Consider the following 25328-nt stretch of genomic DNA (forward strand, 5'->3'; position numbering starts at 1 on the left):
CACCCAGGCCAGCATGCACCTCCCTCCCCTCTTACAATGCCTGGGGAATGTACTTTACCTAATTAACTCCAGGAGATTGGACTGGATTCTTGCCTTAATTGACTGGTGAAGGGAAGGGTCCCCATACGGTCAGTGAGTGGACGCCCTTAGTGGATATCTGTCTTTGCTGATGACTATTTCATTTCTTTTAAGCCATGGTGAATTAGCAGATGGCACTACTGAACACCTTCCTCTATTTTAGCTTCCTGAGCAGCGAAAAAATAAATCTAAAACATCAAAAACAAAAAAGTCAACTCCAGCATAGTCACAATTATAATTTTGATTCGTTTAATTTCTTTTTTTCTTTTTTTTTGAGACAGAGCCTCACTCTGTTGCCCAGACTAGAGTGCCGTGGCGTCAGCCTAACTCACAGCAATCTCAAACTTCTGGGCTCAAGCGATCCTCCTGCCTTAGCCTCCTGAGTAGCTGGGACTACAGGCATGCGCCACCATGCCCGGCTAATATTTTCTATATATATATTAGTTGGCCAATTAATTTATTTGTATTTATAGTAGAGACGGGGTCTTGCTCTTGCTTACGCTGGTCTCTGAACTCCTGACCTCCAGCAATCCCCCCGCCTCGGCCTCCCAGAGTGCTAGGATTACAGGCGTGAGCCACCTCGCCCGGCCTCTTTCTATTTTTAGTAGAGATGGGGGTCTCACTCTTGCTCAGGCTGGTTTTAAACTCCTGACCATGAGAGTGATCCTCCTGCCTCAACTTCCAGAGTGCTAGCTAGGATTACAGGCGTGAGCCACATTGCCTGGCCTGGCTTAATTTCTAACTTTGACTTAACCCGAAGTGGCTTGGGGACTTTCAGTAAGCCCTCACTATAATTTGTTGGGTGGTTTTGTTTTAAATGTATTCACCCTTTATTCACTCGTTCACTCATTCATCCGTTCACGCCTGCTGTGACAGGGAACCGAGGCACCGCACTTGGGACTACCACCCCGACTTCATGAGGTCTTGAAACGACGCGAAAACCGCAGCCCTCAGTTTCTCTCTTCCCTGGTCGGATCCTCAAGCCCCGGGGGAAGCGTTCTCGGCCAGGGCGGCAGTCACCCCCGGTTCCCGAGGTGGGGGGACAGCGGGCGTCGCCCCGGAGCTGTCCCCGCCGCCGCGCCTCGTCCCGGCGGGTGGCCTCGCGGGGCCCGAACCCCTGTCGCTCGGGGAACCCCAGTCGCTCGGGCACCGCCTCGCCTTCCCACCGGGCCCTCCGCCCGCACGACACAGCGCGCACTCGCGTTATCACGAGCTAACCCGCGTTATCGGCCGTCCACGCCACACACAGCGCCCCGCGGGCCTCACGGGAGACACACCTGTCGCCCACCCACAGTTCCAGGCACACACGCCGCGGCGCACGGGCGCACTCGGGGCCCCGCACGAGCCCCGCAACACTGCCGCTCTCTTTCCGGAAGCCCGCCCAGGTTCCGGAACCTCAGAGCCGGACCCGCAGCGGCAGCAGGTACGGCCCGCGGCCCGCGCACAGCTCACCTGGGCCATCCTGACTACAAGTCCCAGCAGCCCGCGGCGCGGGGACGACACGGCCGGCCCGAGCCCGGAGAGACTACAAGTCCCGGCAGGCACGGCCCGCGCGAAGGTACTACGGGTCCCAGAGTGCACCGCGCGCCCCCTGCGCAGGGCACCCTGGGACGTGTAGTCGTGAGGGGAGCTATGTCCTAGTCATTCCGTCTCAAAGACGGTGCGGATTCCTCAAACGGCCGACCGGAGCGATTGCTCTAGGGCTGGAGAGTCGCCTGGGTGTACAGTGGGGAAGTATTAGCCTCTGGGAGCCAAGGACCCGGCGCCAGAGAAGGTCGCCCGCGCATGCTCGCCGGGAGTCCGAGCGGGCGGAAGCACGCGCAGCAGGCCTCGGCGCCCGCAGGCCCCGCCCACCGCGTCCCGAGCCCCGCGCCCAGTGAGCCTGCGCGGAGGGTGGGGGCAGCGCCCCGCGGGGAGGGGCCCGCGGCGCCTGCGCAGAGCGGCGGCTTCTCTCGCGAGGACGGACGCCATTATCGCATCTCCCCGACAAACACCACGAGAATTCCGCAGCCCACACGGTAATTGCAGCTCCCGCAGCCGGTCGCGTCTCCACCTCCCCCTTCCCGCGGGGCGAGAGCGAGAGCGAGAGCGAGATCTGCCTCCTCCCTGCTGCCTCCGCCCGCCCGGCCGCGGCCCCCGCCCCGGCCCCGGCCCCGGCCCGCCGCGCCCCGCCGCCGGGTTCGGGCCCAGGCCCCGGGGGGCCGCGCGCGGGCCGCTCCGCAGGGCCCTCGCCCCGGGCGTCCCGCGCGGCGTCCGTTGGCGGGGCCGGTCCGCCCGGGCTGGGGCTGCGGGGGCCGCGCCGCGTGCGCCCGCCGGGCTGTCGGGCGGCGCTGCCCGCCGGGGACGCCGGGGACCCCGCTCGTGCGGCGGGCGGACTCCGGGGCCGGCTTCTCTGCGCCTCGACCGCACCGTTTCGTGCCGCCCGAGTCACCGGCGTGGGCCGCGGCCCGGTGGCCCGGAGCTCGGCCCCGGCCCCGCGTCTGCACGGCCGAGCGGGCCCCCGGGGGCCTTGAGTGGGAGCCCCTCAGCCCGGAACGCTTTTGCCGTTGCGTGATTTAGTCCTTAGCACCGTTGTTTTTTTCTCTGGGACGCAGGAAGTAGATGACTTCCATCCCCACGGCGCGAGCGGACGGCAGGCGTTGCCTTGGTAGAGGACTGAGCTTCTTTTCGCTGAGAGTGGTAGGGCTGTCTTGGTGCTGAAGTCAGAGTTCTCAGAGGAGCTGTCTGTGCACAGGTGGGGCAGGTGTGGGCTTTCCAGGATAGCGAGCCTGCTGCACCCTGACCAGGGAGGGCCCAGGTTACGGCCTGGTGATGTGGAACAGGTAATTCCTCTCCTACCTGCATGCAGTTCCCTGTCCTGCCCTGGAATGCACCCGAGGCCTGGTGGCGTTGGTGCAACTAGCACTGCGATCAGTAGTTGGCCAGAGCCCATCTTCTCAGGGAAGAATGGCAACTGGAAGTTACTGGGGGGACAGATAGGTAACTTGGAAAAGTCGAGTGGTGCTGAGTAAGCTACAGAAACAGTAAGTCAGAAATAGATAATCTTACCACTTAACATTCGGCTCTCCGGACAAGCCTTGTACAGATAACCAGTGGCTAAGGGAAACATCAGAACTGCCCGTAGAGTTCTATGTAGTTGGTTCCATCCTTGTTTTGCAATTAAAAGAAGAATATATTCTTGTGATGCTGGGTTCTGTCATCCTTGGCTTTAATTATTAGAAGACAGCTCCCGTTTGTGGAGCGCCACCGTGCTGGACTGCCCGTGCTCCAGGGCTCCTCATCACAGTGACCCAGGGAGGCAGGGGCTGTCGGCACTTGATAGACGAGCCGCTGAGGCCCACAGACTCTAAGTGACTTGCCCAGGACACAGCCAGGGTTTGAAGTCAGTCTGTCTGAAGTCTGCTCTTAAAAAAGAAATACTTAATCAACATAAAAGAAATGTCAATGAAAGACTTACAATGGAAAACAACAGTCCCTCTGCCCCACCTCAGTCCCACTCCTGTAAAAGACTTTTACCTCTCTAGTGGTTCCTTCAGGTAGTTCTCTCTCTCTAAATAAGCAGGTGTTCTGTCTTTGTGCACGCTCTTGGCTCTGTCACTGCTAGTCTATCACACCTTTTCTCTTCTCTGTGCCTACTATATTTAGTCACTCAGATTGTTTATGTTTGGACTATGCAAATGTTCCTTGCACAGCTGGGTGACACACTGCCTTTTCTGTGCAGCCTTTTTTCCTTTCCTTTTTTTTTGTGACAGAGTCTCACTCTGTTGCTCAGGCTATAGTGCCGTGACGTCAGCCTAGCTCACAGCAACCTCAAACTCCTGGGCTCAAGCGATCCTCCTACCTCAGCCTCCCGAGTAGCTGGGACTACAGGCATATGCCACCATGCCTGGCTAATTTTTAGTTGACCAATTAATTTCTTTCTATTTTTAGTAGAGACAGGGTCTCGCACTTGCTCAGGCTGGTCTTGAACTCCTGACCTTGAGTGATCCTCCCACCTTGGCCTCTCAGAGTTACCAAGCATGAGCCACTGCGCCCGGCCCTGTGCAGCTTTTTGAGTCTTTCTTTGCATTTTCTGCTACCCTTGACTCCAAACATTGTTTTAAATTCTCAGGGTTAGTGTCAACCCAACCCCCACCCTTCATTTTCCTGCTCTGGGTTGGTTGATTACTCTATAGCCTCCATGGGTGCCCTGGCATCTTCCTTTATTATTACACGTCAGGGTTTGTTGAGGACCACACATTTTAATCTTGGCTTTCTTCATTTAAACGAGAACCTCTGCCAAGTATTCTTACTCCTTTTGGGTGACCTTTTCCCTTCCTGGAAGTTCTTTGGATCTTGGTGTTGTGACATTTTACAGTGTGCTGAAGCAATTGGTTCTCTCCCTAGTCTCGGACTCCCGGTGCTCAGGCATTTGCCGTCCCCTCCTCCAGGAGCTGTGTTGGTTGGTGCTGGGCAGCCGACTGACCCCGGAGTCTCACCTTCCTTGTCCTTCCTGCCTCGTTTTCATCTCCCTTCTGGGAGAGGGCTTCAGTGTGCCTTCCGATCCTATTTTAAATTTTTTATTTCCGCAGTCAAACTTTGAATTTCCAAGAGTGTGTTTGCTTTGTTTCTGTTTCATAGTAGTTTATTGTCTCACAAATGTCTTATCTCCTTGACTCTGAGGAAACTAATAAGGATTCTTTTCAGTTCTCTTTTGTTCCGGTTTGTTTCCTCTAGCGTCCCTGTTCTTGTTCAGTGTTGGCTTCTTGCTGGGTCTGGCAGGTGCTCCTCAAATATTGATGGTGGCTGCTAAGGCGGGCGGAAGCTGGCACAGCCCTGGGTCCGCGGGGACGGTTTTGAAAAGTGCAGACTCCCCTCGGGTGGTTGGGAGCTTGTCACTGTGGGTCCTGCAGTGCCAGGTCGCAGGGATTTTCCTCCGGGCTGTTCAGCTTTTTTAAGCAAGACTTTGCTTGGTGCTGCTGCGCTCGCTCTCTCTGTAGGGCTGTGGCAGAGTCAGCTCTTCTGTGTTTTGTGGGGAGGCTGGGTCCCCAGGCCCACCCCCTGCTACAGGTCTTGGGTCTGGGCCTGGGCCAGGCCCTGGCAGGGCGCTGTGCGGTGTAGTGCTGGCTCCTGTGCGCTCCAGGTTGCCCCGCGTGGCCCCGATGTCTTTTCCATCTGTCAGAAGCGTGTGAAGTCTCCTACCTGCCTCTGTTCTCTTTCTTGAGGGTTTATTGTACTCTATTAAAAATCATTTTAATGGGGTAGGTGGAGGTCACCTGTGTGGCCAGTCTCTCACCTGCAGCGGGAATTCCAGAGCCTGTTCTCCCCTCCACTCCGCTCTCCTGCTTCCCTGAGGCCTGGGTGACGGGCGCCAAGTCACCGTTTCCATGGTGGCCTGTGAGTCGTGGTGCCAGCGGCGGGGTTCTGGCTCTGAGGCCTTGGAGGGGCACTGGGCTCTGCTGGGCAAGGCCAGCCAGACACGCATGGTGGCAGATACCTTGCTCTCAGACTCTTCAGCTGGCTTCTCTCTGGGTGGTGTGCCAGGGTAGCCGTTCAGCACGCGGCAGCGACCACGGCACGGGAGCATGATCTGATGCGGTCTGTCCAGTTGTCAGAGCACTTGGAAGTTGCGCTCAGTGAAATCGTTGCTGTCCGGCAGCCGCCTCGAGCATCGCTTGGGAGTTTGCGAGAAACACAGACTCACAGGCCCCGCCAGACCTGTGGAATCAGGATCTGCAACTTGGTCAGATTTTAATTTTCAGGTTAACATTAGATTTTAAAAGAAATGTTGCAGACATATTTCAGCAAGCTTCCCCGTTCTCTTTACTTTCTTCCCCCGATGCTGACCTCGTACGTGACCAAACATCCGTGGAAACACCAAAGTTGACGTCAGCACAGCACTGTCAGCTAAATCACAGGCCTTGTTGGTCGAACTTTCCCTTTCCACTACCGTCCTGCTGTTCCAGGTTCCTGTCACGTCCCTTTAGTCTCCACCTGTCTTTGATAGTCATATGGTCTCCAAGTATCTGCCCCCAAATGTTTATAAATCACAAAGAGAACAACAGTAACTTCACACTAGAAAAGCCCAGCAGGTACTACCTGAAGCAGGTGATCAAGGTAGCATCACCAGCAATAAGACATTAACCCCAGCTACCCCCAATGAGCTACCTGAGAAGGACACATCACTTCTCTGGTCGCATAGCCAGAAATGCAGTTGAATCACCAGAAAATGTTAGACCCAAGTTGAGAGACGTTCACTGAGGTCCTGACCAGAGCCCCCAGGAGTGTGCAGCCCTAGAGAGACAGGGAGACTCGGTCTGCACGCAGCACGGAGGCCGGGCGAGCTGGTGCACACGGGCGCCCGGAGAGTCCCCCGAGTGTGGGCCGCGTGTGGATCAGGGAACAGTGCAAGAGAAGCCGGCTTCAGGCTCCCGTCGTAGATGAGATGAGTTTGCGTTAGTGGTCTCACGACACCATCCTGCGTGGCTCATCAGACCGATTTTTCTCATCACCTGTGTGATACAAACCCCCAAAACTTCAGTCTTTGCATCAAATGAGCCGTGTGAGAATGCAGGGCTGGTGTCAAAACGTCCATGTAGCTGAAAGACCACTTTAGCTACTTCAATCTAGAAGAAAAATTTCCTCATTTTGAAAAAAAGACTTGGGGGGTGAATAAATACTGAAGGTCTCAGTGAAAATGTCCCAGATAAGAGCTTTGGACTGTCCCCCCCATGTCTGACTTAAATAAAGATCTTTGTTGTCTTCGCTTCACAGGCATTCTGTTTCCGGGTGTGGGAGGAGCCTTAGGGGTGTGAGAGCAGGTGTTGGGCGGGGCACAAGGTTGTAGGTTGCTCTTTATTTATTTATTTTTTTTTTTTTGAGACAGAGTCTCACTTTGTTGACCAGGCTAGAGTGAGTGCCGTGGCATCAGCCTAGCTCACAGCAACCTCAGACTCCTGGGCTCAAGCAGTCCTACTGCCTCGGCCTCCCGAGTGGCTGGGACTACAGGCATGCGCCACCATGCCTGGATAACTTTTTCTATTTATTTTTAGTTGGTCGATTAATTTCTTTGTATTTATAGTAGAGATGGGGTCTCGCTCTTGCTCAGGCTGGTTTTGAACTCCTGACCTCGAGCAATCCTCCCGCCTCGGCCTCCCAGAGTGCTAGGATGACAGGTGTGAGCCACCGAGCTGGGCCTTGCAGGTTGCTCTTAAAAAGCTGCCAGTGTTTTGTCTGCCAGCGGTGCCTGGGGCCCTTAGTCCATGTGGAAGGATGGAATGACAGAACAAATGACAGCGCACAGCCTTCCCAGCCTCGAGCCTTCTGCTTTGAAGTTCGAAACACGCTTAAGCCTCGGTTTCCCTGTGCGGCTGGAGACCTCACTTTTGTGCCTCTCGGCCTTGCCTGCCCTGCCTGTTCCCCGGGAAGAGAAGATGTCTGTTCTCGGGGAGGGAGAAGCCCTCTCCCGACCCCTCGGACGAGACCCCCGGCGTGGAGGAGGAGTGGGGTCCCGTGTGCACCTTCCCGGCCGTGCCCGGAAGTGGGTCTCGCAGTGGGGCTTGGGATCAGGGCCCGGCGCCCCCGCTGCTGGACGCCGGCGGTGTCTTGCCTTAAAACACGATGGAAACGTCAACTTACTAGGCCACAAGCTGACAGTGTGCCTAGAATATTACAGAGTCTCACAAAGTTGATTCCTGTTTTGAATTAACTTCTCTGCGCCCCTCACGACTGCACGAAGTCAGGAACCGTCCAGTTCCATTAACCGTGTTCAGGACCATCTGCCTCCCAGGTGTAGGGAGGGGGCACCAAGATTGGCTTCCACGCGGGAAGTCCTGCGCCGGGGAGGGGGGCAGTGGCGGCAGAGGCGGCGGGCGTCGCAGGCGGGGACCCACAGGTCTGCTGCACACGGAGCACCAGCTGCGCAGGAACAAAACGCACAGGCGAGGCCAGAGAAGGCCGAGAGATGAGGACAGCCTCTAGCCGAATCGCTGGACGAGCGGAGGGAGCGCGCGGAGGCCTCTCCCTCGGCCGCTCTGGTCCGTCTCGGGGGGTTGGGAGCCACAGGACAGGCTGGGCCTGCCAGGGAACCCGGAGCGTTTAGAGGGACCACACGGAGGGCCCTGTACGGACAGCCCTTGGCAATAAAGATGGCGTCTGTGTATCAGGGAACACTGCTGTGGCCTCTGGTGATTTTTTTTTTACCCCCTTTTTCCTCAAGACGGAAAGTCAAATAAACTTGAAGCCGAGTGTAACCTTTCTGAAATTAGAAGTGGGCCTGGATAAAACCGGAAGCGAAACTCGGTGTGCGCGCGTGCTGTTGGCGTTTCCTTGCTGGTGGTAGGAACTGAATTTCCCTGGAATGTGGCAAAAACCCAGGGTTTCGATCTTGACTTCACCAGAGGGTGCAGGGAGGTGAGGAGGCCCGGTCCCCGCTGTGACCACAGAGCGCGGCCCTGCGAGTCCTGCGGGCGGGCGGGTGGACGGGTGGCGGCCAGGGCGGGGATGGTGCTGCTGCCCGCCGCCCTCCTTACAGAGCTCTGCTCTCTGGACAGTGGGAGCCGGGGACGGGCCTCCCGAGCAGAGTGCCACCCACCCTCCAGGCCACCAGCCCCGCTGGCTGCGTCCCCATGGTTCACGCCGCACGTGCTTTTAGACTGAACCTGGCGGGGACCGGGGTCCTGTCTGCCTGAGACCCACCCGGCTCTCGGCCCTGGCAGTTGTCAGCGGGCAAGTGCGGTTGGCCACAGTCAGCTTCCGCTTTTGAAAGCCAACATTTCGTGGGTTTTTAAGATTTGCTGAATTCAAATAATTTCACATTTTCTGAAAAGTGAGGGCTTCGTGTTTATTTCATATTATGCGTTACTTTAAATTTGTATGATTCAAGTTTATATAAAATGCAGTCTCATGCTACGCCAGGGAGGGGGCGGGTGGCAGGGGTGGGATTGGATGAAAGCAGATCTGCCGGGGCTTGCTCACTCGAGAGCTCAGCAAGTGAGCTCGCTGGGGTCTCTGCTGACCCGCCACCCTCCCCTGCCAGGAGAGCTCAGCAAGTGAGCTCGCTGGGGTCTCTGCCTACCACCACCCTCCCCTGCCAGCCGCACATGGAGAAGGAGTCCCGGGGTCACGGTGACTGCCCTCCAGGCGTGGAGCCTGATTTCCTTATCCTTGGCTTGGAGGCAGTTTCAAGATTCCAAGGATGCCCACCAGCGGCTGGTCCCACGGCCGTGGGTTATGAGAACTTATTAACATCATTAGTGTCACTGAAGTTGGTATTCAACCCCCCACTGCTGAATTGCACTGGCTATGAAAAAAAAAAAGGATGCCATGCCGTGCAGACAGTGTCGAGAGACTGTGTTAAGGGGCCGGGTGAGAAGATGTCTCTGTCGCCACTGTGGACTCTGCCCCTGGAGAGCAGGGCGGGAGGGGCGTGGCTGTTCTTCCCAGCGATGCGTCTTCCGGGACAGGCGGCCGGCCTTTGGCCCGAGGGCTGCAGTGTGTGGATCCTACACCCCGGACTGAAAGTACCGATGCGAGTTGGACGAGGATCATGGGTGGGGGTTGAGTGACATTGCGAGGACAGTGAGGAGCAGTTCCGTGCCAAGTGCCACTCGGAGCGCTGCTCACTGTGCTCTCCAGCCCTCTGTTGTCCCCACCGTGCAGGTGGCTGCCAGGTGTCCCCAGCACCCAGGCGCTCAGCCGCTGACGTGTGGGGCATTTGGGGCCGTCTGGAGGGAGCCACTGCACGGTCACGTTGCTCTGGTGAAGGCGCTGAGTGTGTTTGGGGGAATCTATTTGAAAGTGTCAGCCCCAGCCCCTCTGAAGTACCATTAACGTTGGCAGAGTCATCCTTAAACGTGGAGAGGGCTCCTATCTGTTGTGTCATTGCCTGTCTTTGGAGAGAAACCCAAGATCTTTTAATAGGAATTGGGTTTTTTGCTTAATAGCTTCAGACTTAGAAGTTGCAAGAAAAATGGAAAGGATTGTGTTATAGGCTTTTCCCATATTCTCAAATGTTAACATTTTCTCACACTTTCTTTGTCCTCTGGCTATAGTACTTCACCCCCTCTCTTTGTATATGTCTCTCTCTCTCTCCCTCTTTCTCCCTCCCCCCATATATTTCTTATTTCTTCCCTAAACAGCTTACACCACCATGTCCTTTGATCCTTGATTAAGTGGCCATTTCCTAAAAACACAGCATTCTCTCGTATAACCACAGCACAGTTCTCAAAACCAGGGATTTATCATCGATGCGTCTCTATCTAAACAATTTTACTAATTATCTCAATAACATTCTTTATTGCAAAAGAGACTCCTTTATGAAATTCAGTGGGCACATTTTTTCCCCCATGAATATTTGCTGTGACCGTATAATTGTAAATCAGTACCGCACTCCTTATAAAAAACTACAAGTTCAGTAGAATCAAAATCTGCAAATTTATTTTTGACAGAAATCCCTTTGGATAGCCATTTCCCATTCCCGTTGTATTCGGGAGAGGTGCGGGCCAGACCTGGAGTTGGCAGAGTCCAAGGCCGAATGCCTGTGTTTCTGCCAGCGTGACCAGCGCCGGGGGTTAAAACAGGCCGGAGATGGGCCCCGCCGGCCGTGGTGTCCTCTGCCAGGCGAGGCGGGGACGTCTGCCAGGTGGCCTGAGCTCACTCTAGCAAAGGTGTATCCTGTTCAGGGCTGGACCCGTTTATTTATCAAAATAGTCTATATATTTTGGGTTACTAAATTAAACTTTGTTCACCCTGAAAGTGAGGTTGTTACTGGACTAAGGTGAAAAAAACATTCTGAAACGCAGGTAAATTAACCTATGAGTCACGTTTCTTTAGTCTGAGTAAGCTGCTTCTTTTTTTCTTTGTTTTTGAGACAGAGTCTCACTCTGTTGCCCAGGCTAGAGTGAGTGCCGTGGCATCAGCCTACCTCATAGCAACCTCAATCTCTTGGGCTCCAGCAATCCTCCTGCCTCAGCCTCCCCAGTAGCTGGGACTACAGGCATGTGCCACCACGCCTGGCTAATTTTTTCTATATATATTTGTTGGCCAATTAATGTCTTTCTATTTATAGTAGAGACAGGGTCTCGCTCTTGCTCAGGCTGGTTTCAAACTGACCTGGAGCAATCCGGCCGCCTTGGCCTCCCAGAGTGCTAGGATTACAGGCGTGAGCCACCGCGCCCAGCCCGAGCTAGCTGCTTAAGTGCAGCATGTACTTGGTCATGATCTTACAGCGAAGCAAACATTTCTTGCGCCTCCATTGCCGGCAGAGTCCACCTTTGGACAGAGCTCCAGTTGGGGGGTGGCAGGACGTGTTTGTTCCCCAGCCTTGGCCCCGTCGGAGCCCCCCACGCCCCAGCAGCAGTTGATCCCCACCTGTCTGCACGTGCTCTGCACGGGCCTCTTGATGGCGTGAACTTTTCGCCGATGTCACATCTCATCCAGTAATTTTGGGGTTCCAAGGGCAGCTTCTAATCTGGGTGTTTGTTCCATGGCTGACCTTGGACTGTACGTGGAGAATTAGGATCTTGCATAGAACTGCCAAGATGCTGTGTCTAGGCCGGGCGAGGTGGCTCACACCTGTCATCCTAGCACTCTGGGAGGCCGAGGTGGGCGGATTGCTCAAGGTCAGGAGTTTGAGACCAGCCTGAGCAAGAGCGAGACCCGGTCTCTACTATAAATAGAAAGACGTGGCCGGGCGCGGTGGCTCACGCTTGTAATCCTAGCACTCTGGGAGGCCGAGGCGGGCGGATTGCTCAAGGTCAGGAGTTCAAAACCAGCCTGAGTGAGACCCCGTCTCTACTATAAAAAATAGAAAGAAATTAATTGGCCAACTAATATATATATATATATAAAAAATTAGCCGGGCATGGTGGCACGTGCCTGTAGTCCCAGCTACTCGGGAGGCTGAGGCAGTAGGACTGCTTAAGCCCAGGAGTTTGAGGTTGCTGTGAGCTAGGCTGACGCCACGGCACTCACTCTAGCCTGAGCAACAAAGCGAGACTCTGTCTCAAAAAAAAAAAAAAAAAAAAAAAAGAAAGACGTTAATTGGACAAATAAAAATATATAGAAAAAATTAGCCGGGCATGGTGGCGCATGCCTGTAGTCCCAGCTACTCGGGAGGCTGAGGCAGGAGGATCGCTTGAGCCCAGGAGTTGGAGGTTGCTGTGAGCGAGGCTGACGCCACGGTATTCTAGCCTGGGCAACAGAGGGAGATTCTGTCTTTTTTTTTTTTTTTTTTTTTTTGAGACAGAGTCTCGCTCTGTTGCCCAGGCTAGAGTGAGTGCTGTGACGTCAACCTAGCTCACAGCAACCTCAGACTCCAGGGCTCAAGCGATCCTCTTGCCTCAGCCTCCCGAGTAGCTGGGACTATAGGCATGCGCCACCATGCCCAGCTAATCTTTTCTATATATATTAGTTGGCCAATTAATTTCTTTCTATTTATAGTAGAGACGAGGTCTCGCTCTTGCTCAGGCTGGTCTCGAACTCCTGACCTCGAGCGATCCACCCGCCTCGGCCTCCCAGAGAGACTCTGTCTTAAAAAAAAAAAGATGCTGTATCTAGTACCAGCATCATAAACATGGCTCGCTGGCCCTGTGACAGCAGCTGGAGGGGACATACCTGCCACCGTGGAGGCCCGCTCCAGGGCCTTGGGCGGGTCACCAGCATCTGCGACGTGTTCTTCTAGTCCGTTGCTAGACGCTGATGGGCCTCCTAGACCTGTGTCTGCTTCTCTGCTCTAGACCTGCCGTCCCCACTGCCCGGGCCACGGCCTGTTAGGAACTGGGGTGGCATCACTGCCTGAGCTCCCCGCAACCCCACTGTGGAAAAATTGTCTTCCGTGAAACTTAGGGCCTGGGCCACACAGCAGGAGGTGACCAGCGGATGAGCTGTCACACTCCCCGCCCCTGACTCCAGCCCGTGGAGAAATTGTCTTCCGCGAAACTGGTCCCTGGTGCCACAAAGGTTGGGGACTGCTGCTCGAGACCACATTAGCTTGGCCGGTTCTCCTCCGTCCCCTGCACCGTTGCTGGCATCTGCGATGTAGCTCTGGGCTGTTGGGACGAATGGCCCAGCGCTCTGGCCCACTCGGCTCCCCGAGTCTGCCTTAGCCGCTGTCACCATTGCTCGCTCTGATGGACCGTTCTGGTTGGGAGTTAATTTGCTTTTGTTTCTACCTTGCCTGGTCAGGATTAACAAATTCCCTTAAAATGTTGGCACATGCTAGTGGTTTGGTTTGGTGTGTGTGAAATCGCAGGGTGGGAAGAGATTGTCCTTACCCCGGGGATGGCCTACCGTCCTCAGATTTTGCACAAGGTGGGAATAAAAAGGGGGTGAGGGGTGAGGGGGTGAAGGCATTTCGGTGTCTGGAGGGAGCGGGGAGGGGGAGGAAGGGGGAATCGCAGGAGGAAGGGGAAGAGCAGCAGAAGTGTTCAGGGCCTGCCGTCCCACAGTGGGCCTGGCCGGCAAGTACGGATCCGTGACCTGGGTGGCAGGCTTGTGTTGGGCATGGTGGAAGACGAGCCTGGGGCCAGAGTGGACAGGGCCGGGGACTCGTGCTGCAGGGCCGGCACTGTCCGGTGGGCTGTGCGGGGGAGCGGCTGGAGGGAGGCTGCAGCAGCACTGGCTCTCAGCTGGCCTCGGCAGTCTGCTACCTCTCCCCGAGCCGAGCCGCAGATTCCTCACTCGCAGACTGGAAGTTACCTCCTCATCCCCACAGGCTTAAGTGAGATGTCCCGGGTTGCTCATCAGGGAGCTTGGCGTGCAATAAGCGGCTACTATGTTATTGTCATCGTTATGATTATTGAGCGCTTACGAGGGAAGTACCTGGTTACCCGCCTAGTGGAGTTTGTGCAGTAACAGGATAAAGCGAGGCCGTCGGCCGGCGGCAGAGCTGGACGGGAGGGGCTCAGCCCCGGCCAGAGGAGCGCAGTGATATGAACAGACGCCATGTGGGGAGGGAAGTCCCTGGAAGGCCCGCACCCCGGGTCTGACCGCACCCCGGAGCTCATCCATGTGGCTTGGCCGAGTGTGGTTTTGGGAGGGGCACGGGGAGCCGGCAGCCTGCCAGACGGCGTGGCATGGCGTGTTGCAGAGGGCTGCTGCCGCTGCCCGTGGAGCAGTTGGTGCCAGGAGACGCGGCGAGAGGCCAGGCCAGTTCCTGGATGACGAGGTGTGCATCGGAGAAGGGCGTCAGGACTCAAGAGCGCAGGGGCCTGGGATTTGGTGACGGGCACACTGGAGGGTTAAAGAAGGACCGTGGTGGGGGCAGCTCCCTGAGCAGCATCCTTGGGGGGAGGAGTTAATGGGGCACAAGCATTGGTGGCTGATCCCAGTGGCGGGCGATGGCCTAGTCGTGGCCAGGTGCCGTGGTAAGGGGTCTGTTGATTCGGCAGTGGCAGAAACTGGGTGCGGGGTACCACAGAGCCCCCCGTCACGTCCCATCCCGGCAGCGTGTGGCGCAGGGTACGGTGTGTCCCGCAGACTCAGCGAGAGCGTGTTTTACTAAGTCAGGGAGTCTGTGCCGCCGCCTCCTTTAAAGCCTCCAGGGAAGTTGCCGGAAGAACACGTGAGTCCAGGTGCGTGTTCTTGGTCTGGGCTCAGGAAGGCCGGGCTCGGGCGTGCTGCCCCGTGGGAGGGCGCGCACGTGGCAGTGGCAGGGGTCCGCCGACTTCACCCTCAGTGCTTGGGCACTCACATCCTGAGAGCAGGGACATTGTAAATGAACAGTAGTTCACTGTCCCCGGGGACGCTGTCCATATCTACATGTCTCCTGGAGTTCTTTGATGGCTGCTGCCCCCTCCCCCCCCCGCTGTCTCTCTAGTCTGTGTGGCCCAGCCCGTCCCCTGCTGCCTTGCTGTGTGCCCCTGACTTGCAAGGCCCCCAGCTGGGACTCTTGTGCCTCTGTGTGCCCCCTTCCCGCCGCCCGGATAGCCGGATACAGCTCAGCCTTCCTTGATCCTCTAGGCCCGGGTGGCCGCCCAGGGCTGTGCTCCCCCTGCACCTGTGCTCAGCCCTCTGAGCGGGAGATGACGAGTGTTACCTACACTTCTCTATAGGACCCCATGTCAGGGCGCGTCCTAGGGCGGGGGCTCCGTCTCCTCCCTCACGTGCTGTGTTTAGTGCGGTGCCGGTGATATGTTGTGAAAACGTACGACTAAATGCAGTGAGAGCACTTAGTTGTGTAAAATGGTTCACAGAGGCTCATGAGAGTTTCTTATAGAGCCAAGAAGGAAGGTTGAGGTTGTTTATTGAGACAGAGTCTCACTTTGTTGCCCAGGCTAGAGTGAGTGCCGTGGCGTCAGCCTAGCTCACAGCAACCTCAAACTCCTGGGCTCAAGCGATCCTCCTGCCTCAGCCTCCCGAGTAGCTGGGACTACAGGCATGAGCCACCGTGCCTGGCAAATTTTTTCTACATATTTTTATTTGTCCAATTAACGTCTTTTTATTTATAGTAGAGACAGGGTCTTGCTCTTGCTCAGGCTGGTTTCAAACTCCTGACCTTGAGCAATCCACCCGCCTTGGCCTCCCAGAGAGTTAGGATTACAGGCGTGAGCCACCGCACCTGGCCTAAAATTTTCATTGTAAGATATATGCAGTCTTATGTAGTGTATTAATGCTTATTTTTGGGAGTTGCTAAATCAAGTAAAAGTTGCTTTTTTTTTTTTTTTTTTTTTTTGAGACAGAGTCTCACTTTGTTGTCCAGGCTAGAGTGAGTGCCGTGGCGTCAGCCTAGCTCACAGCAACCTCAAACTCCTGGGCTCCAGTGATCCTTCTGCCTCAGCCTCCCGGGTAGCTGGGACTACAGGCATGAGCCACCATGCTCGGCTAATTTTTTTTATATATATATTAGTTGGCCAATTAATTTCTTTCTATTTATAGAAGAGACAGGGTCTCGCTCTTGCTCAGGCTGGTTTTGAACTCCTGACCTTGAGCAATCCGCCCGCCTCGGCCTCCCAAGAGCTAGGATTACAGGCGTGAGCCACAGCGCCCGGCCTAAAAGTTGCTTTTAATTGCATTTATGGCTTATATTTTATAGCAAAGTCAGCTGACACTCACTATAGCATGAATCAAGGGCGAGGCTCCCAACTGTATTTGTGTAGTCATGTTCTTCAGAGACATGCAATAAAAATCACTCATTTTATTAAATGTCGACCCTGAGTACCCCTCTTGTTAATGCTCTGTGGATAAAACAGAAAGTTCATGGAAAGCACCTCTGCTGCATTTCGAGGTTGGGCGATCGGAGGGTTGTTTGAGTTGCTAGCTGAACTAGCTGCTTTTTTCATAGGATACTATAAAAGAATCATTGACACATTGTTGATATTTCTTACTACATGAACAAAGCCTGTCTCTTCAAAAAAAGCAACGAATAATGGTGTTTGTTGCCGGTGGTAAAACTGGAGCTGTCAAGTGAAGTTGGAATTTTGGAAAGCTCGTATCTGCCACCGTGAGCCTGACAGCTCCCAAGAAAGCGGACGCCGGTGCCAATGTCTACAGACAAGATGCTTTCGATATCATATGACGAACAACATTGGGAAGATCCCCGTAACTCTGTGAACCAGTGTTTTCCAAACGATCGGCGCAGGGTCACGTCTGGGCAAAAGATCCATTTGCAGTGCAAGACAGACCAGTGAATTTTTAAAGTACTAACGCACAAAAAGTTCACTGATAGGGTTTCGGATCCCACGTTGCCTTTAAGGGAAAACAAAACACTTGTTGAGTTTTGGTGTCATCAGGTACAATGTCCGCAGTTATCTGAGAAGGCCACGGAGCGCTTCCCCTCGCCCACCTGCCCCGCCCGGGAGGCTGGTCTCCACCCCGGGCACCCCCCCCCCCGCCCCCCGCACGTGGCACAGGCTGGGGGCAGAGGCAGACCTGAGCGTCCAGCTGTGTCCATTAGACCTGACGTCAGAGAGCTGTGAAAATGTAAAGCAGTGTCCTTCCTCTCACTAAGGGCCTGTTGTTGTTATTTTGGAAACTGCCATTATTTTTCCATAAAAAAATGTTGTGCGTGCGCTGTGGTTTGAATGTTTGTCCCCTCTGAAACTCATGCTGAAACGTAATCCCCAGCGCAACGGTCTCAGGAAGAGGGGCCTTTAGCAGGTGACTGGATCGTGAGAGGTGTGCCCCGCTGAATGGATTAATCCACTTGTAGGTTGATGGATAAAAGGGCTGTCACGGGAGCGGGGCAGCCACCACGGGAGCCAGTGTGGCGTCTCTCACGTGCCGGCAGCAAGACGGCCTGGCCAGATGCAGCTGCTGGGCCTTGGCCGTCCCCGCCTCCCCGGCTGTAAGAAGTAGATCTCTTTCCTATATAGATTCCCTGACTGTGGTGTTCTGTCACAGCAGCATAAGATGGACTGAGATAGGATGCTAACATGTAGCGTGTCGATTTGTATAATTTTACAAGTGAACTAATAAATATAGAACATTTTCTGTTCTCATTTCAAACACGGTAGATGTGGATAGGTTTAACCCAGGTGAGCACAAACTCCCGGGGGGCCTCGTGACTTCAAGGTGGTGAAGGGTTTCCCGAGACCAGAGCGTCGGGGAGCCACGTGTAAAAGTTTGCACGCCTCTTAACGCCTTCCCTAGAAATCGTGCACGTTAGTGTGCTTAGGTTATCATGGTGACCACTCAAAAGTTTGAATTTTTTTCAGCTTTCCCCCCAAATATTTGGATTTCTTATTGTGATTTTTGAGTTTATTCACCTGAACTCTTTTAACTTTTTTTTAATTTTTATTTTTTATTTTTTTTTTTTTTTATTTTTATTTTTTTTTTTTTTGAGACAGAGTCTCACTTTGTTGCCCAGGCTAGAGTGAGTGCCGTGGCGTCAGCCTAGCTCACAGCAACCTCAAACTCCTGGGCTCGAGTGATCCTTCTGCCTCAGCCTCCCGGGTAGCTGGGACTACAGGCATGCGCCACCATGCCCGGCTAATTTTTTTATATATATATCAGTTGGCCAATTAATTTCTTTCTATTTATAGTAGAGACGGGGGTCTCGCTCTTGCTCAGGCTGGTTTCGAACTCCTGACCTTGAGCAATCCGCCCGCCTCGGCCTCCCAAGAGCTAGGATTACAGGCGTGAGCCACAGCGCCCGGCCTTTTTTAATTTTTGAGACAAAGTCTCACTCTGTTGCCCCGTGGCATCAGCCTAGCTCACAGCAACCTCAAACTCCTGGGCTCAAGAGGTCCTCCTGCCTCAGTCTCCCGAGTAGCTGGGACTACAGGCATGCGCCACCATGCCCGGTTAATTTTTTCTATATATTTTTATTTTTCCAATTAATGTCTTTCTATTTTTAGTAGAGATGGGGGTCTCCCTCTTGCTCAGGCTGGTCTCGAACTCCGGAGCTCAAACGATCCGCCCGCCTTGGCCTCCCAGGGTGCTGGGATGACAGGCGTGAGCCACCTCGCCGGCCCACTTGAACTCTTAGAAACGCGAGCTGTGTCCGCGTGTCCACAAGGGTGTGCAGAAGGCCTTGCCGCCGCGCTCAGGCTCGGCCTTCACTGCTGTCCGGGGCAGGGGCATTGGCAGTGCAGGCCCGACTGGCGGAGTTTGTCGCCCGAGGCTCCTACGGGCTTCAGGCAGGTCTGTGAACGGGGACAGGTGTGTGTCGTCCTCAGCCCGGCCGCTTCCCTCCTGCGACTGCGGCGCATGTTTGAGGAGGTCTGTGTGTTTTGGAAAACATGAATGCAAGTTAATTTAACCACCATAGCGTGAAGGACCTGGCCTCTGCAGCTGGTTTGACCTCCCTTTTCTCATTTTAAATTTAAACGTTTTTAGGGAGGTTGTTTTTAAAGAGAAACTGTGTTTCCTGATCTTTGCCAAGGATAAGTGAAGCCATGGGATGGAGTGGTTCTTGCTTCTCTCTGCCCAGCTCACCTGCCTCGGCCGGTCACCTGTGGGCCCGTCCTTCCCGCCCTCGTTCCCTCCTCCGCACGTCCCAGCCCAGGCAGATCAGGAGGAGTATCTCGGCTTAATAAAGATTGCTTTCTTTGTGTGCTTCACACTGGCTTTCTCGTTATTTCTTTATTTTATTAGTGCACTTGTGTCTCAGAAGGACTAAGTGGAATGGTCTTTAATTTCTCAGCAGCTTTCTTGTTTCCGGAAATATAGCTTTTCAGCTAGGTGCAACTTACCCACTTCTTATTTTTTTAGAGACGGTGTGTCGCACTGTCACCCAGGCTGGCGTTCAAGGGGAGTGACCACAGCTCACGGTGGCCTCCAACTCCTGGGCTGTTGCCTCAGCCTCCCGAGGAGGGGACTACAGGCGCGCACCACCACGCCCGGCTGATGCTTCACATTTTTTGTAGAGATGGGGTCTCGTTATTGCCCAGGGTCGTCTCAAACTCCTGGCCTCAAGCGATCTTCGTTCCTCGGCCTCCCACAGTGCTGGGGTTACAGGTGGGAGCCGCCGTGCCTGGCTGTCTTGCTCTTTATGGCATTACGGGCTTGACGTTCTAACTCCGAGGGCCCGAGAGTCTCGTGATGGCCGCAGGATGAGGTAGGGGTGGTGGGAGCTTGGTGGCAGTGGGCCCTTCCCCTCCACCCTGGCTCTGTCTCTGGTGATCTTTCCTGCATAGTCACACACGCCCGGCTTCGTACTTAGGGTGGCATCTCGCCTGTGCCTGTTAAGGGACATTCCTGACCCTGAGGCCTTTTGCTGGTGGGGGATGCGTTCAGTTCATATTTTGTCATCCATGAAGTGGAGCGGGCCCCTTCCAGATATGTGGATAAGGAACATGCGGGCTTTTCTCTGTGGCTCTCGGAATGCGTCTCTCAGCCTGGCGGCTGTGTGTGTGTATATGTGTGTGCCCGGCGACTGGTCAGTCCTGCGATTCCAGTCGAGCTAAGTCAGACCCCTGCCTGGAGGTCTCCCATCTGGACCGCATTGTCCTGCTTCCTGTGGAAATACCCGCGTCCAGACCAGATGCGGAATCGGGGCTTTCACGGTGGGCCGATATGAGAAACAGCTCTAGGAAGAATGTCCGCCCTGGGAGCATCGGTGGGGGGAAAAGCCGCTGTTGCCACATCACTGAGGAGCCGGCCTCTGTCACGTGGTTTTACCTGGTGACCAAGAAGACCCCGGTGTTGACGGAAGTCTCAGCGGTGAACACAGGGAGCCTTTATTTAGGTTTTTTTTTTTTTCCTTGCTACCCTTTTTCACGTAATGAGAGCTGACACTCTATAGCATTTCTTTTTTAATCTTTACTGCTAATGCTAAGTTTTATGGTCAATTACAATAGCTTTCCTTTTATTCCTGTTTTAATGGCTTTGTGATTTTGTTCTACGGGCGCCCGAAATGTTTGGAAAATAGCAAAATTAACGTGTGTTTGCAGTCAGACGTTCCCGCCAGTGAGCAGCTGCTGTTGCCGGCAGTCGGTGAGCAGCTCGGTGGGTTTTCGCTGTTAGCCGAACGTGTCGTGACCTAAATGGTTAGAGTTGTGAGTTACTTATGGCACAGTCCTTTTTGAAATCGGCATGTAGACACAGCACACTTTGAAGGCCCTGGTCCGCACGTCTCATGTGGAAATGCCGGCGTTCGTAATTCGGGATTGGCGTGGGCGGTGGGTCCCCTCCCTAGGTTTGTCACGGCGCGCTGGCCGCGTGCAGTGTGGGTGGGGCCCGCGCCGGGCCGTGTGCACAGGGATGGGGATTCCTCCCCCACAGGAGCCCCCCTCTGGCGGGGAGAGGATGCTGAGCAAGGCGGATAGGTGTTGACATGTAAGATGCGCACAGGCAGGGAAGCGAGAGGGGCCGGGAGGGGCGCTGGTGGTGGGTCTGAGGGTGGTTCGGTGTCCCCGAGGAGACTGGCAGTGGTGAGGGGTGGGCGGAGGCTGGCGGTGGCCCCCACTGGATGGCCCGTGAGCCAGCAGGACAGCAAGGGCACACTCAGGCATCGGCAGCGAGCGGCCCGCTGGGGAGGGCCCCAGAGCCATCGCTGGGGCTTAGATAGGAAAGCTTTGGAGGGGCGCCGTCTGACCGTGTTTTCATGTGGCCCCTCCGGCTGCCACTGAGACGGGCCGTGGGCAGAGGCGGAATCGGGCTACAGCGGGGAAGCCTCGTGCTCCGCCCTCAGGGATGGCCTGGGTGCAGGCTGGGGTGCTGGGCTGGGGACGGGCGGGTCTGGTGGAGTGAGAGGGTCACACGCAGAAGAAGAGGCAGCAGGGACGGCGGGCGTTGGCCTGAGCAGCTGGGGAGTGGGCTTTGCCTTGAGTTGAGATGGGAAGTCTGGGGGGACGGGCTGGCTTGGGGTGGGCGCCGGTTCAGTTTGAACGTGTTAAAATGCAGACTGGAATCCTGAGGGAGGGCCCTCGGGGCGGTCTCCTCCGTGGACCTGGCGCTCGCTGAGAGTCCCGGGAGGGCAGGGTGCCATCACCAACGGAGAGGTGTGTCCGGTGTCTGCTGAGCAGGGGCCCCGGCCCGGCCTGGGCAGCCACGACAGGGACACAGCCAGGTGGGGCCAGGATGGGGAGGCTGGCCCGGCCTGGGCAGCCACGGCAGGGACACGGCCAGGCGGGGCCAGGATGGGGAGGCTGTGTAGGGGCCCTGCCCGGCCTGGGCAGCCACGGCAGGGACACGGTCAGGTGGGGCCAGGATGGGGAGGCTGGCCCGGCCTGGGCAGCCACGGCAGGGACATGGCCAGGTGGGGCCAGGATGGGGAGGCTGGCCCGGCCTGGGCAGCCACGGCAGGGACACGGCCAGGCGGGGCCAGGATGGGGAGGCTGTGTGCGGGAGCCGGGCAGCGTCTGGGCTGGGGCAGTTCCGGCCGAGTGGCACCCCCAGGTGGGTTCTGGAGGGGAACCCCCCGATGAGTGTGGGGCAGAGGGGTTCTGACCTGGAGCCGGAGGGGAGGAGGGAGACAGCGGCAGGTGCTGCCCCCAGGGTGGAGCTGAGCCCGGGGAGGGGAGCAGAGAGGGTGTCACGTGGGGCTGGGAGAGTGGGGTGGACAGGGCGTGGCCCAGCTGGGGGGTGGAGGGTGGAGAGGGGCTCTTCCTCCGCAGCCCTGCTCGGCTATGGGGAGCCCCGAGGCCTGTGGGCTGGAAGATGCCATCAGGGCAGGGTGAGAGAAGGTGCTGCCACCTTTATCAGGAGTCGGTGTCACTGACCTCACCTGTGGGCTCCTTACCTGATTTGGGAAAGAGGGTCACAGGTAGCGCATGAATAGCAGGTGCCGGCAGGAAACTCGGCAGCTCCAGGATGGAGTGTAAGGTGAGGCTGAGCGCACGCCGCCCGCACGCCCTTCCCCAGGGGGTGGCCTCGCTGCTGGCTCGTGTCATTCCCAGCCACCCGTGTGTGTTCACGCGTGGGCGTGCGACTTCACGTATGTGCCGTTTTTAGGAAACAGAGTCGGGATCACGTTACACACGCTGCCCTGCAGCTTTCCGTTTATTCCTTCCTGCCAGTGTCGCCTTCTGGAGATCTTTCCCTTTGGCTGGCGTGATTAGATCACGCTCGCGCATGTTGATGCCGGGCGTGTGGACACACGTGGTTACCTCGCCCTGCCCTGCTGGGGAGCACGCGGGCGGGTGCTGTGGTTGGCAGGCTCTTCTCTCTCACGAGTGCCCCGGAAGAGGCCCCTCTCTGCAGACCTGGTGGGGCTGTAAGTGCCATCAGCGTTTTGGTGAGAGGCTCCATTGCACGTTAGTCTCCTTCCAGCTGTTTTACGATATTATATCGAGGCTGGACCATCCCCAGGACTTCTGAGAAATGGCAAATTTAATTTGCCAAAATAGCAACCGCACGCATCGCTCTGTTCCAGTTTTCCTGGGCTTCTTGCCCTAGTTTCTGCTATTGAAACCTTTACTGTTAGCAGAATTTTAAATGACTCTATCCTGGCAACAGAGTGATTTTTGGGTAAACAACTCGGATATCGTGTGGTGTTCTGATTTGGAAGAGGGTTAGGATTCAGGATTCCGTGGTGAGTTTGGAGTATTTTCTTAAGCCACCGCCAGAGCTTTTAGAAACCAGGAACAAGCTTGGATCGAGCATTTAAGAACAGTTTCCATCAGCCCCTTCTGAGAGGCAGGTGTTTAACCTGGAACCTGTGGACGCAGGGCCCGTCCTTAGGTTCAGTCTGGTGCCGTGTGACAGACTCCAGATTATGTCGTTTTTAAACCAGGTGGTTGGTTGTTTTCCTTTCTTATGAGAAGGTCTCAGGCGGCCTGGGCGGTGCGGCAGCTCCTGGGCCGGCAGGCCGGGGTCCTTCCTGCGGGCTGCGCTGTACACCACGCTCCTTCCGCCACTGTCCTGCCACTCCTCTCCCCGGAGGTTTCCCGGGAGCCGCCCGCACACCTTCCGTGCCGTCCCCTGGCGTGCTGTGGGAGAGGCAGACGTGGGACAGGCGGCCCGTGGCCCCTGGTATTAGTGAGGCCTTTGGAACTGCCTGTGCTTTTTCCTGGACAAGGGTCTATTGTGTCTTTTTGTTTTTGTTTTTGAGGCTCTGAAAGCAGTCTGTGACCCTAAAGTGTTTTAAGTCCACCAAGGCGGAGGTTGGGTGGCTGGCATCGTCTAACTGAGCACTGCTGCTCTCCTTGGGAAGTTTGGCTCATCCTTTTAATGCTATCTCTGCTTGTGGTTCTTAATTTGGAAGAAAGAAGACCGAGTTTATGGCGTCGTGTGTTGCTTTGGTCTTCAGACTGACCGGCAGTTAAGCCATACTGAGAGGGCCTCCTCGGGGGACACGGGTTTGGGGTGATCACACAACCCCGTCACACTCGCTGGGCCCCGCGGGTCCTCCTGCGCTGGCTGACACGGCATCTGACGGGCTCCCCTTGGAGCCGCCCCGAGGTCGAAGGTTGAGGCCTTCCCCACAGTTCATACCTGTGTATTTGTTTGTCCGGTCATTTTATAAACTTGTTTTTTATTTTTTTTATTTTTGAAAAGGTGATAAATCCACATGATAAAAAATGCAGATAAAGGCTGAAAAGTGAGCAGTAATTTCCTTCTCACTCCTGTGCATTGACAGTCTTAACCCAGAAGTGTTCTGTGCACATCTTGCATATTTCTTAAAAATAGCGTGTTACACACCCTGTTCTGCCTGTCTGTACTCAAAAGGAGCTCATGTCTTGGGTTCACATTTCTTATTTATTTATTTTTGAAATATTAAAGGCAGACTTGAAGGATTTTTTTTCCCCCCAAAGGGTTCACGTTTCTTAATCCTTGAGTATCTTAAATAATCTTGATCTAGTTTTTCTGTCATAGTTTGATTATCTGATTTTCTTTACAGTATTGTTTGCCTCATCTTTTGCCTGGATGTCTAAAGGAATTTTTCTTTGTTCTTTATATAATAGTTTTGTTGTAATGTGTCTTGGAGTTTTGTTGGTCGTTCTGTTTTTGTTTTTTCTTTTTCCACCAGGTTTGTGGTATACCTTTTAATAAGTAGTTTCAGGCCTCTCCCCGCCCCCTTTTTTGAGAGTTTTCTTGAATTACAGTTTTTAGGGTTTCATCTCATTGCTTCTACTTTTCTTCTTCCAGGTCTCCTGTGATACCTCTGCTGGGTCTTCTCTGCCCCTTGTCCTTGCACTCTTTTCATCCCTTCATTTTGATCGAGTTGTGTCATCTCATTGCTGAGTTTTTCTAATGCTGGTTTATGATGAATGATATCTTACAGCTTTCATGTATTTGAACTTGTTTTGAGATATTAGGCTATAGTTTTCATCTTTTTTGGGGGGGACTTGTTTTTTCTAGCATGCTTTCATTGTCTGTAGTGATGTCATCTTGTTCCTGCTTTGCTTTTTAGAGACGAGAGTCTCACTCTGTAGTCTGGGCTAGAGTACAGCAGTGGCATCAGCCTAGCTCACAGCAACCTCAAATTCCTGGGCTCAGGTGATCCTCCTGCCTCAGCCTCCCGAGTAGCTGAGACTACAGGCATGCGCCATGATGCCTGGCTAATTATTTTTCATTTTTTAAAGAAATGGGGTTTTCACTATGTTGCTTAGGTTGGTCTCGAACTCCTGGGCTTGAGCTATCCTTCTGCCTTGACTTCCCGAGTTGCTGGAATTATAGGCGTGAGCCACTGTGCCTGGGTTCTTATTCTCATTTAAAATATATTATCTTTGCATGAGATTTGCCCTCAATATTCTGTATTGCTTATTTTTATGTGAATTTAGAAGAGAGGCTTGATTTAGAATAGTTTTTCTAATTACAGTGTTTTGGGGTTCTGTCTTGTGGTGGTTTTTTTTTAACCGAGTGTTGAAAACGTAGCATCTTATTTTCTGTGCTCTCCTAGCTCTGTGCTCGCCAACCTTTAATTAGCTTTTATTTTCCTTCCTTTC

The 25328-nt window shown here is 54.7% G+C and overlaps 1 protein-coding gene across 5 annotated transcripts in view; it reads left to right on the plus strand.

The window, feature by feature from the left end:
* The first annotated feature begins 1993 nt into the window (after nt 1-1993).
* The window catches only part of BANP (BTG3 associated nuclear protein), a 79819-nt gene continuing 56484 nt past the window's right edge, over nt 1994-25328 (plus strand). For 4 of the 5 annotated variants that reach the window (XM_075995854.1, XM_075995855.1, XM_075995857.1 and 1 more), the window contains exon 1: nt 1995-2096. The gene's annotated coding sequence lies outside the window, so the exon portion shown is untranslated. Of the gene's footprint in view, nt 2097-25328 lie in introns of all 5 variants that reach the window. The other variant, XM_075995856.1, reaches the window with a different exon arrangement.

This window comes from Microcebus murinus, chromosome 20 (genome assembly GCF_040939455.1).
Source record: "Microcebus murinus isolate Inina chromosome 20, M.murinus_Inina_mat1.0, whole genome shotgun sequence".
NCBI lineage: Eukaryota > Metazoa > Chordata > Mammalia > Primates > Cheirogaleidae > Microcebus > Microcebus murinus.